General features: G+C 35.0%; 1 pseudogene; it reads right to left on the bottom strand.

Moving 5' to 3' along the window:
• Positions 1-2,669: 2,669 nt before the first annotated feature.
• Positions 2,670-3,473, bottom strand: LOC127131186 (ribosomal protein S4, mitochondrial-like; annotated as a pseudogene).
• Positions 3,474-12,684: the final 9,211 nt, after the last annotated feature.

Below are 12,684 nucleotides of genomic sequence, written 5' to 3' on the forward strand. Positions count from 1 at the left end.
AATTCAAACATCTCACTTTTAAGAATTTGATGCTATATATCTATTTAAACAATAAAATCTTGAATCGTCAACGATATTGCAAAATTTAAAGGAGAAAAGACAAATGAGATTATTTCTTTAAAGAAAACTTCTAAGAGTTATGAAATCTCTATTCAACCACTAACGTTAAACACTTATTCTTTCTTTTAAAAACTTATTTACTTGCATTTGAACTTAAACTATTTATCGTCTTTTTTATTTATTTATTTAAGTTTTTCAAATTGTAATCTACAACATGGTTCAAAAGGATAGAATTTAATAAAAAAACATTTGAATTGAGAAGACTGTACGAATCATTAATCTCTGATTGGTGTCTGATTTTCTTATTTTCTACATTTTATTCTTTTTTTGTTTTTACTTGTATCTAACATTTCAAAAAGAAGTTTTAAACTAAAATTGTTTTATAAAAAGGAAAATATATTTTAAACAGTAAATTTTAGATACAAAATCGATGTAATAAAATTGCAGGTAAATAAAGTAATGAAACAAAATCGCATGTGAATGAAAGCGATGAAACAAAATCACGTGTTAATAAAAAGATGAAATAAAATTGTACACATATAAGCTTTAATAAACGACAAGATTCTGATTGTGATTAATCAAACCAGACATAGAACCAATGGTTAAATTATTAAGTTTTTTTTTTTCTAAAATAAAATACAAATGCCTCAACGACTAAAGGTATTGTTTCAACAAAGATTACAACAGAATCATTCCTCTTTTTCCTACTTCTCTACCTCTTCACCATCTTCTTCGTCCGCCACCGCCTCCTCGTTGTCAGTAACAATCTCCCTGACAACAACCTTCTTTCCCATGCCTATCCTCTCTCGAGGAATTTTAATCCTAGGGCAAAGAACCTTGATATAATTAATGGTCTTCTAAAAAATGCAATGACACTCTGAATGCCCTACATGATTCTCTTTCTTCTTCTAAGGCATCTTGTACTTTCTGAAAATACAAATGTATGACAATCCCTAGTGATTAAGGGATGATATAGGCTTTAAGGTTGTTGTGAGATTGAGAGTTAGCTCACATGGGGTGAGAAGTTTTGTATGTGTGTATTTCAGTATTGTAGTTAGGTTCTTTCTCAATTGGGATGTTGAGATATTTATAGCTATATTGGGCCTAGATCCAAGAGCTCATTGGAAATAGAAACCACTCAGGTAATGGACAGTTTTCCTCCTTGTATTTAGAGGAGCATAACCCACTTCCTCCACGACTTCTTCCATGTCATTACAGGGTGAGACATGTAATGCCTCAGACTGCTTTCAGGATTACCGACTGACCTCACAAATCAACACAAGTCTTTTCAGCATGTTTTATCCTCACTCACATGCTTTCCGAGAAACTTCCGGAAAGGTCACTCATCCAAATACTACTCCAAGTCAAGCACGCTTGACTGTGGAGTTCTTATATGTTAGGCTACCGAAAAGAAGATGTTTTCGGTAGCCTAACAGATAAGAACTCCACAGTCAAGCGTGCTTGACTTGGAGTAGTATTTGGATGGGTGACCTTCTGGAAAGTTTCCCAAAAAGAGTGTGAGTGAGGATAAAACCTGTTGAAAAGACATGTGCTGGTTTGTGGGGTCAGTCGATAATCCTGAAAGCAGTCTGAGGCGTTGTAATGGTATCAGAGCCAGACCTCTCCCAGTACGATGTGGTTCGGGGACGAACCAAGCAAAAGTTAATGGGTATGTAACACCCGAGGCCAAAGAGGCCAGAGAGTGGTTACATGTTACACCCGAGGGCGAGGGAGTGGTTGTTGGTGCACGAGGCATGACAATGAGACACTACTAGCAGCTTCTAGGGAAAAGTTGAATTCACATAGGAATGAGAGGGAACTTGAGGTTGTGCAGGTATGTGACTACATTGTTGAAGGAAGGCTTATAAGGATTAATTGGTACTAACTATACCAACAAGATGCATATTCTTTTCGGTAGCCTAATAGATAATAACTTCATAGTTAAGTGTGCTTTACTTGGAGTAGTATTTGGATGGGTGACCTTCTGGGACGAACCAAACGCAAGCTGGTGGGTATGTAACACCTGAGGCTAAAGAGGCCAGAGAGTGGTTATATGTTACACCCGAGGGCGAGGGAGTGGTTGTTGGTGCACAAGGCATGACAATGAGACACTCCTAGCGGCTTATAGGGAAAAGTCAAATTCACATAGGAATGAGAGGGTTCCTGAGGTTGTGCAAGTATTAGACTATATTATTGAAGGAAGACTTATAAGGATTAATTGGTACTACCTATACCAAAAAGATGCATCTTCTTTTCGGTAGCCTAATAGATAAGAACTCCATAGTTAAGTGTGCTTTACTTAGAGTAGTATTTGAATGGGCGACCTTCTGGGAAGTTTCCCGGAAAGCGTGTGAGTAAGAACAAAACCTGCTGAAAAGACCCGTGTGATAATCTTGAAAGCAGTCTGGGAATTACAGGACATATCGTTCACCAATTCTCATGTTGGGTGACTTATCCTATAGAAGAGAAACTTATATGATAAAAGGGAAACTCATTCGATGAAATTTTCCCAGAGATACCTATCTATATGGATATAAATCTATCTATGAATCAATAAAGATTATCCTCTATCTGGATAGATATGTCTCTATGAGTGACTACATTGATCTTTATATGTTTTGGCCATGTTCATTTCCGCTCCGAAGAGGAAGGTTTGGATCTTTCAATCTTATGTCGTGAGGGATGTGACCTATGTTAGGTCCATAAAATACCACCACTTTTGGTTTTCTATGATTCACCTCCGAATAATGAGTAGGTATTTCAATCTTTTTGATTCTTCTCTTCATAGTAAACTGATAGGGGGATGAGGAGCAATAGGTCGAATTACTATATAACTAAGAGTTGTAAACTATAGGACTTCTTATTCAAGTAGGAAGATATCAGTTTTTCTCGTTTCTTCTCTTCGATAAGAATAGGGATTTTAAATGATACAAATTCCTCTTCATTCTATTGTGCTCAGTGAAGGCACTGCCTAAGCATACTTTTTCGGATCCAAACTTCTTAGTTCTTTCAAAGTCTTCTTCTTGCATAGAATAACGCAGTTGTTATTGTAAAAACCTGGATTTTAGTAGTAGGCGGAATCCCCGCTTAGTTTTGAGTAGGTGGAACCATTCTGTTTTGGTTCTTCTCGACATTCTTACGGGGTGATCCAGGAATTTTCCTATAATTTTATCAACTGATATTTCGATATAGAAAGATCTCCTTATTTCTTTACCACATATTCTCGAATTATTTTCTTGAAAAGATATTAGATCACCGTGGGAAACTTTTAAACAAGTAATGCTTACCATTCGATTATTCATACAAACCCTTCGATGACTTATCGGCTGCCTTGCTAGAGGAATAATTTCACGAAAATGGGGACAAACCAGAATAACGTTCGATCTTGTTTCTGGATTGAGTGAGGACTCCATATCTCCTCTTAAGACCTCCTCACAAATATGTTGATACACAGTCCCTCAAGTATGAGGTATTGAAAAAGGGCAAAGTGGTTTAGTTTCACCTTCCCATTTCGAATACTCAAAGAAGGTTGTAAGCGAGATATTTTCAAGTTGAACCCTTCAAATGAAGCATTAACTGAGTCTCTCAAATGTAAGGTGACTCTGGGATATGCCTCTAAGTGTTGTCATTTATGTGATTTCTGACGTCAATCAACTTAAGGAAATCAAACATTAGTCAACTGAGGGAAATCGAAACATCAATTAGGTAAAGCACTCATTGCATTAAATGAAATCAATAATGATCCATCTTTGAAAGCTGAACTTATCCTTTTCCTTGACACGTGTCTCTGACTCAAAAAATCTTACCTATTTCCTACAAATGTTAATTTTCTTAGAAGATGGTGGTAGGTTACCCCTATGATTGGACTTTTCATCCTTATAAGAGGCTTACATGTTCACATTTTAATCTTCTAACCACTTTTAGGTATTTGTTCGTACATTCAAGGGTTTCCATAAGTTAAGAGTTCATTTTCTCTGCAAGTTCTTAAGTGTGGCCCCATGTATGACTTTGTTCCCTCCTTACATGTTATGTACTTAATGATCATTGTTATCCCTTGAGGTATTTTAGGAATCGTCGTGCCTTTAACGTCATGTGTTAGGATGTGTGAGACGTGAAAATCCAAATGATCTTGATAGTGACTTTCTTGCTCCTCCCTTCTTTTATCAGAAATCGATGGAGGGTTATAAACATTTTAGCATGGAAGATTTCACATCCTTGTAATTTGATGAATAAAGGGTAGCTTTCTTTCAATGTCAGATTAGGCTTTCCAATATCGGGCATAAGCAAGACATAATCTTGGATCCATGTTTTGAAATGGAGAGAGCCAACATTGCTATTAAAGATTATTTTCCCACCCCTTATTTATATCTTCAGCTTATCATCATCCACAAACTAGGGGCCTTAATCCCATTCACACCATTTGAGGCCAAACTCATAGTGGTTGCGAAAGTTATCTGTATAAAATTACACCTAATGTCTAGGGCATTATTAAGGAGTTCTAAATCTTGTTTTGGAGGTCAGAGGTTCAACCTACTATATGGGTATTTTTTCCTTCTATGGTATCTTATTAACACCCATAAGAGGTTGGGTGACCTTGTTTGGTATCCTTGGAAGAAGATGCTAAAACCCCACTCTAGTCCTTATAAAATTTGGAAAGTTAGATTTGTGAGGGTTAGGGGGAGAGATCGTGCATCAATGGTCACGACTTGGATGACCAATGCCCCCATTTTTCTTTATCTTGAATGAGTAACCTAAAAATCATTACTAATTTTTCCTCTACAAATCTTACCCCTTTGAGTAAGAGGTTGTTCAAGAATTGGTGTCACACCCTGATTTTAACCCTAAATCCCGATTCAATATATTCATCATAGTTGTTGCACCTCTACATAGCATACCATGTATTCCATACCGCATAGTGCCTAGAATATCAGTTGAAATAATTTTTTTGGATCTACAGGCAAACCGGTTGAACAAATCGACGGATGTGCGTCAAATCAGTGGACGAAATTTTTTAAAATCAAGCTTCCAGACATCAGCTTTATTAATCTACGTTTCGTTTAGTTTAATTTGGTATGCTCGATTTATTTTTCAGCTAATTTTTCGGCCACTTTTTTATCAGCTCGAGCCTATTTAACCGGTCAAAATTTATTTCAAAATTAAAAGAAATGTTGTATTTTTTCAATAAGTTTATTTCGCACTGATCATTTTTGTGCATTTATTTTTATTTTTCGAGCATTTTTGTGCCCAATTTTTATTCATTTTAAGTCTATTTATTTTTGCATTTTTGTCAGACCGTTTATAAAAATAAATAAAATTATTGATGTTTTTGGTTTGATTTTGTTTTAATTATTTTAAATATCTAGTTTTATTTAATTTTAATTGTTACTTTCTCTAAAATAAATATTAAGGACATTTTGATATTTGTTATAATTAAGTAACCCTAATATATATATATATATATATATATATATATATATATATATATATATATATATATATATATATATATATATATATTAAGTGATGCATTGTTGAAAGAGAGGAGGACGAAACCCATCTGAAGCATACAGTCGGCGGCACATGGGCTTTCATTTGCAGATTTTTTAAATTTATTTATAATTTTATAATATATATACTTGCAGATTTTTATTTATTTATAGATTTATAATATATACATACTTGCAAATTTTTTATTTATTTATAGGTTTATAATATAATTTTATAATATATATTTTTTTCTAGTTTGAATATCTCTCTCTCTCTATCTATCTATCTATCTATCTATATATATATATATATATATATATATATATATATTATATATATATATATATATATATATATAATATATATATATATATATATATATATATATATATATATATATATATAATATATATATATATATATATATATATATATATATATATATATATATATATATATATATATATATATATATATATATATATATATTACTTTCTGTTTTTTTTCATTTTTCATTTGCTTTACGTGGGTTTTATATATTATATATATATATTGTTCTATTTTAGTTATATATGTATATATATTTAGGATACTTTTGTGTTTTATATATAGATATATATCATCTTAGTTAAAAGTTTTTTTTATAAATATACAATTAAGTTTTAGTTTTGTGATGTTTATATATTTGTAATGTCTTTTAATATATATATATATATATATATATATATATATATATATATATATATATATATATATATATATATATATATATATATATATATATATATATATATATATATATATATATATATATATATATATATATATATATATATATATATATATATATATTGTAGTATGTTAATATTATTTTTATATTTTGTTTTATTGTTAGTTTTATATCGATTTTGTAATAATATGGATTCATTGTGAATAGCATGTGTGTCGTGTTAAATTTGTATTTTTTTATTATTATTTTGAGTTGATGTAAAAATTATAAAAGTGTTAGAATGATAATAAACATATTTGATTTGTTGTTTGATTTTTCATTGCGTTGCGATTCGGGAGTTAAAATCCGATTTGACTTCCAAAAATCGCTTGGATGCATAGATTCTATTGCTAGACTACTTATAAAGTGATTCATATACGAGTCCACTTTAAGTTAGTTTAGAGCAAAATTCGGTTTGCTTTCGATTTCAGTTGGATTTCGGTCTCGTGGCTTACTCTTGGGCCTTCTTACAATGAGCTATTAAGCAACATTAACTTAATTTTCAATAATTTCAAACCTCTGTACTTTAATTATTTTAGTTTATTATTCAAGATATTTTCATAATTATAAATATGAAGAAAAAGATTACTTTGATGAAATATTCAGTCGTAATCCCGAATATTGGGCCCAAGTTGTAAGAGCTTGTAAGTCCTATGTAATCGTCTTCTCTTCAAAATATTTGTAAATATTCAAACGTATTTTTCTCAATAAAATTTGAAGAAAAAGATTACCCTGGATGGAATATCCAATCGTAATCCCGAATATTAGGCCCAAGTTGTAAGAGCTTGTAAGCTCTATGTATTCGTCTTCTCTTTAAAATATTTGTAAATATTCAAACGTCTTTTCTCAATAAAATTGAAAGAAAAAGACTACCTGGATGAAATATCCAGTCTTAATCCCTAGTATTAGACCCAAGTTGTAAGAGCTTGCAAGTCATAAATACTCGTCTTTCAAGCCCAAAAATACATTCAACCAATCAAACTCTTTTTTCGCCGTCGTGCGATTGATCTTTAAAACCTTTTCATAAACGAAAGACATCTTGTCTTAAGGTGATGTAAAGCAATGCTTTGGCCATAATTGTTGAGTTGAGATAAGTGACGTTTTTCCGAATGTTGATTTGTAAATCCATTCGATGTGTGGTATACGCCTGGTCCTCATTTATTTTGGGTAAAACAATATTTTCGTCGATTAATACAATATAGATTTTGCTAAAATCGACCAACAAACAAACATTTTTCTACCCAGAACTACGTAAGCCTTGAGTTCTTTATTGTATCTGGAGATACGTAGGAGCAGGATTTGTAAATTTTGTCAGGCCTATTAATAAAAAACTTAGGTTTAGTCTCCTTCGTTGTAAAAATCCAAAAACATTGTTTCTCTTCTCTGCTTTCTTTCCCGCCTAATAGCTCGAGAAGCCTAACAATTTAAGCTAACACTAACGCGCACAACTAACATAATGGTTTCCGTTGATTACAACATACGTGAGGGGTGCTAATACCTCCCCCTTGCGTAATCGACTCCCGAACCCTGATTTGGTTGCGACGACCAATATCATTGTCATTCTTTCTTGGGTTTTATCGATATTTCCCCTTTCCTTTTAGGAATATATAAAGTTCGGTGGCGACTTTGTTCAGTCCATCATGTGAGCGTGCGATTGCGCTTCGCTAAGTCGTGTTTTCATTTTTCGAGGTTCGACAGATGGCGACTCTGCTGGGGAATGGAATGTCCCTAAATGAGTCAACCCTAGTTAGGTTTTTTGTGTGCATTTGTTTGTTTGCTTATGTGGCTTTTCTTTATTGCTTTTGCTATCTTTATTATCATATTGATATAATTTGTTGAATTGGTTCCATTATGCTTTGGTACTTGGATACTCTGATTGCGAACCTGGTGGGAAGGACTTTTTACCCAAGTCTCGAGTAAGAACATAAGATAGGATGAGGTTGAGTAGTGCGGGTCCGCGAGATGAATTTCTCGTTGGGTCTGTGCAAGAACCTTACTTAGAGTAGATCCTTGGGAGAATGTTGTCACCCGACAAGTAAGTTATTATAAGCTTCAATATTTTCATTAGGATCCATGACTCTTATGAGCATTTGTAGAACCTTAATACTTTGGCCAATTAGGAAAGATGGTTGCGTAGTATGGGTCCACGAGATGAATTTCTCGTTGGATCGATGCCAGAACCTCACTTGGAGTTGATTCTTTGGTTGGAGTTGACGCCCGACAAGTAAGTTGCCACAAGCAGCAAACAGTCTAATGGACCCATGACTTTAGGAACTTTTTTTGAAACCCTATACCATACCCGGTGAGAACCTATTCTTGGAAAGCAATTGGATTCATCAATACCTTAGAATTTTAAACTTGTGTATTGAAAGGAAAAAATAAATTTTCACATTCCATTGCATTTGCATCTCATCAGAATGCATCTCATTTTCTAGACAAAATACAAAAGAAAAACCATCCGTCCTTTGTCTATGATCAGCAAAGTGATTCCTAACACACGTTTAGAATAAAGAACCATGTCTCAGGAGATGATGGACGAGCAAAGGAAAAGTCAAGAAGCATTGAAAGAGGAACTCAATCTTTTGAAAATCCAAATGGGATGGATCGTGGAAACCCTGCAAGCCTTATTGAGAAAAGAGGATCATCCCATACCCATTGCTGCAACGGAGGGAGTTACTGCTCCACATCTATTCGGTGTTGCCCCAAATCAAGGGCAGTTCTATGTGGCAACTCCTCATCTACCGGCATATGGCCCTCCCTCAGGATGTCATCCTCAACATCCTCTAGCTATTCCTTCTCAAAATCACCGAAGTCAGGTTCGAAACAAAAATCAGAATCATAACAAGGGGAACAAAGATCACAAAGACCCGATTCTAGTGCCATATAGTAAGCTCTACCCCCAACTGATCCAGAATGCTTTGGTGACCCCTCGAGCTCTCACACCTACGTCACCATACCTGCCATGGTACAATCCAAATGCAACATGTGAATTCCATAAAGGAGCATTGTGACATGACTTAGATTCTTGCTTAGTGCTGAAAGCCTTGGCACGAGAACTGATTAACAAAAAGAGCTTAGTCTTTGAAGAAGATCACCCAAAGGTCAAGTGCGGATACCATACTGGAACAATGGGGCACTCCATCGAGGAATGCAAGAGTTTTAAGTTCAAGCTGCAAAGATTGATTGACATAAGGTCACCAATACTCAAGGAGGAAAGCTCAGGTACATACATCTTGATTTCTGGGCCAGGTAATGATAAAGGCAAAGGACCCCTAAAACCCCTCAAGGTTTTGTACCACAAGGAAGAGGTCAGGGATGTGGCTAACGATATATCATCATTTCCTGGTAAGAGCATTGATATATCGCCTTGGATTTCCAATGTCACGACCCATACCAACGAAAGAAAAGGAGAAGTGAGTAGTGGATCCAAGAGGGTTGCATTCAACGATGAGATTGAAGGAAAAGAATTTGAAGATCGTTGTATCAATGTCAAAAGGCTTGTTGATCCCAACTTTCAAGTGGCTAAAAATAAACAGTTAGCAATGCCCAAAGTGCCATACCAGCAACCACTACCTTTTGATCTTCATTACCAACAATCTTGGTTTGCTCCTCATCCAAATCAACGATCCCAAGGCCCGAGATATCGAAATCAGCATCAAAATCATCCTAGGCCTCAAAATAACTTGGAAAGAAGAAATTCTCCTCGTTATCCAATCCTCATGACATATAGCCAAATTTTACAGCCTCTGGTTCAAAACTTGTTGGTGGTTCCCAAGTCTCTTAAGCCGGATCCACAACCTTACCCACCCGGGTATGACCCAAATGTGCAATGTGGATATCATGCTGGATCATAAGGGAATTCAAATGAAGACTGCAATGCTTTCAAAGCCAAAGTACAATAGTTGATTGACAACAGGTATATAGCCTTTCAAGAAGGAATCTTGGTGGTGAACGTTAACCGATCGCTCGGATAAGTGCGAAGATCTCAAGGGGTGTCCCCCGAAGTTAATGGATCAAGTTTGAAGAAGTCAATTCCCTAAAAGCTGGCAATCATTTGGCTGTTTCAGCATTTCTTTTGTAATTTCCTTGCATGTTGATTGTTAATTGCTTTTAAGCATTGTTGTTTTCTTTGAATTGGTAAGATTAATGAAATGTTTATGCATCTTTTGAATTAATCCATTCGTATTCACTCATTTTTCATTTATGTTAAAAACAAAAATACTTCTCTTATTCACTTTTGTTTATCAAACCATTGTGGTAACAAAGATTGGAAGGAGGATGATGAAAATAAAACACCTGAAATTATTGTGGTATGTTTTTGAAGAAAACCTTGCCGATGATATAAGGCATTGTTTCAAATCCCCAAACACTGAAGAGATAAGGAGTTATTCCCTAGTCAACCACTTTGAGCCTTGAAGTTAGTATTTATTTCGAAACTAAAACCCTTAATCTTAACCAGGAGCAGGGTAGTTTGTGTAAGAACAAAAATTGTTCTACAACAGATTCCAGGATTTTGATGATAACAAAGGATGAAACCAAAAATGGCACTCTAACGAAAAGTTTCTAAGTGTGCAGGATTCTAAACTAGAAGAAAGGAATCTGATTACGTCATCAGATACAGAATCAAATCAGATACAAATTATCAGAAGCATCTGAAGTAGAAATGTGCTCTAGAAGTTCTGACTCTGAACAATGACATATCTGAATTCCAGAAGCCCTCAGCATCATCTGAAGACATCATCAGAACTCTAAAAGATCAACATCAGAAGCTCTGAATCCACATAGCAAGATCTCAGATTAACAGAGTCACGTAGACTCTGATAATGGATTTCCTATTTCAGAAAGAGTAACGTCAACTTCGAATTTAAAGGAACTATTATTAGAAAGAAATTATTCAGGGAGACAAAGTTGTTTTGGCAAGAAACAACAGAAGTTATGGCATTAATTTCTATTCAAGACAAAATATCTGCCATCAAAGTTCAACGGTCCTTTCACCTCTATATAAAGGACAACAAACAGCATTGAGAGATACCAACGCAGATAAACTTTTTCTTCTCTCTCTCTCAATCTTTCACGAAGCTTTTGCTTAGAACGTGAAACATTCTTTTGTTCTTACTGTTGTAATATTTGCTTTATCCTAGAAGCACTCTAGATTACAAAGTCTTTTTATCTATTATTTTATTTCCTCAAGTGACTCTGCGCAGTTTATATACTTGAGAGGACTAAGAGATCTATCTCTTAGACGTTGGTTGTAATAATCTTTCAAGATTAGTGGATTAAGTCCTTATTGAAGGCGAAATCACTTTGGCCGGGTGGACTGGAGTAGCTTTGTGTTATAAGAGAACCAGTATAAATTCCTTGTGTGGTCTTTGTCTGAAAAAGCGCTTATTTTCCAAAACAATTCAAACCCCCCTTTCTTGTTTTTCTCACCTTCAATTGGTATCAGAGCTTCGGCTCTGTTATTGATTTTCTAATCAAACACTTAACAGTGTAGAGAGATCCAGAACGAGAAAAACCATGGCCCACACAAATGAAAGAGACAGTTACAATGCTAAGCCTCCTGTCTTTGATGGAGAAAAATTCGACTACTGGAAAGATAGGATTGAAAGCTTCTTTCTAGGCTATGATGTTGATCTCTGGGACATTGTCACAGATGGATACAAACCTCCTGTCACAGAGGATGGAGTTGAAGTTCCCAGAAGTAAGATGTCAGATGATCAGAAGCGAGTTTTCAAAAATCATCACAAGGCCAGAACCATACTTCTCAATGCTATATCTTACAACGAGTATGAAAAGATCACCAACAGAGAAACAGCCAAAGACATACTTGACTCTCTGAGGATGACTCATGAAGGAAACTCTCAGGTCAAAGAGACAAAGGCTCTGGCGCTTATCCAGAAATATGAAGCCTTCAAAATGGAGGATGACGAAGCCATAGAGGTAATGTTCTCCAGATTCCAAACTCTTATTGCAGGTCTCAAAGTTCTAGACAAAGGGTACACAACTGCAGACCACGTCAAAAAGATAGTCAGAAGCTTGCCAAAGTGAAGCTGTCTAAGGATCTGAACAATATCAGTATTGAAGAGTTTGTCAGTTCTCTCAGAAGCCATGAGATAGAACTAGAGGAAGACGAACCTCAGAAGAAGAACAAGTCTGTAGCATTAAAGTCCAGATCTGAAAGACGCAAATCTGACAGAACCAAAGCATTCCAGGCCGAGACAGAAGATGCAGATGACTATGAACAAGAAGATTCTGATGAGGAAGAAGAATTGTCCCTCCTGACCAGAAGAGTTAAACAACTCTGGAAAAAGAGGAACAACAACTTCAGAAGACCAAGACCCAGAGGGGATCGATCAGAATCAACCTCA

This window comes from Lathyrus oleraceus, chromosome 3 (genome assembly GCF_024323335.1).
Source record: "Lathyrus oleraceus cultivar Zhongwan6 chromosome 3, CAAS_Psat_ZW6_1.0, whole genome shotgun sequence".
NCBI classification, from domain to species: domain Eukaryota; kingdom Viridiplantae; phylum Streptophyta; class Magnoliopsida; order Fabales; family Fabaceae; genus Lathyrus; species Lathyrus oleraceus.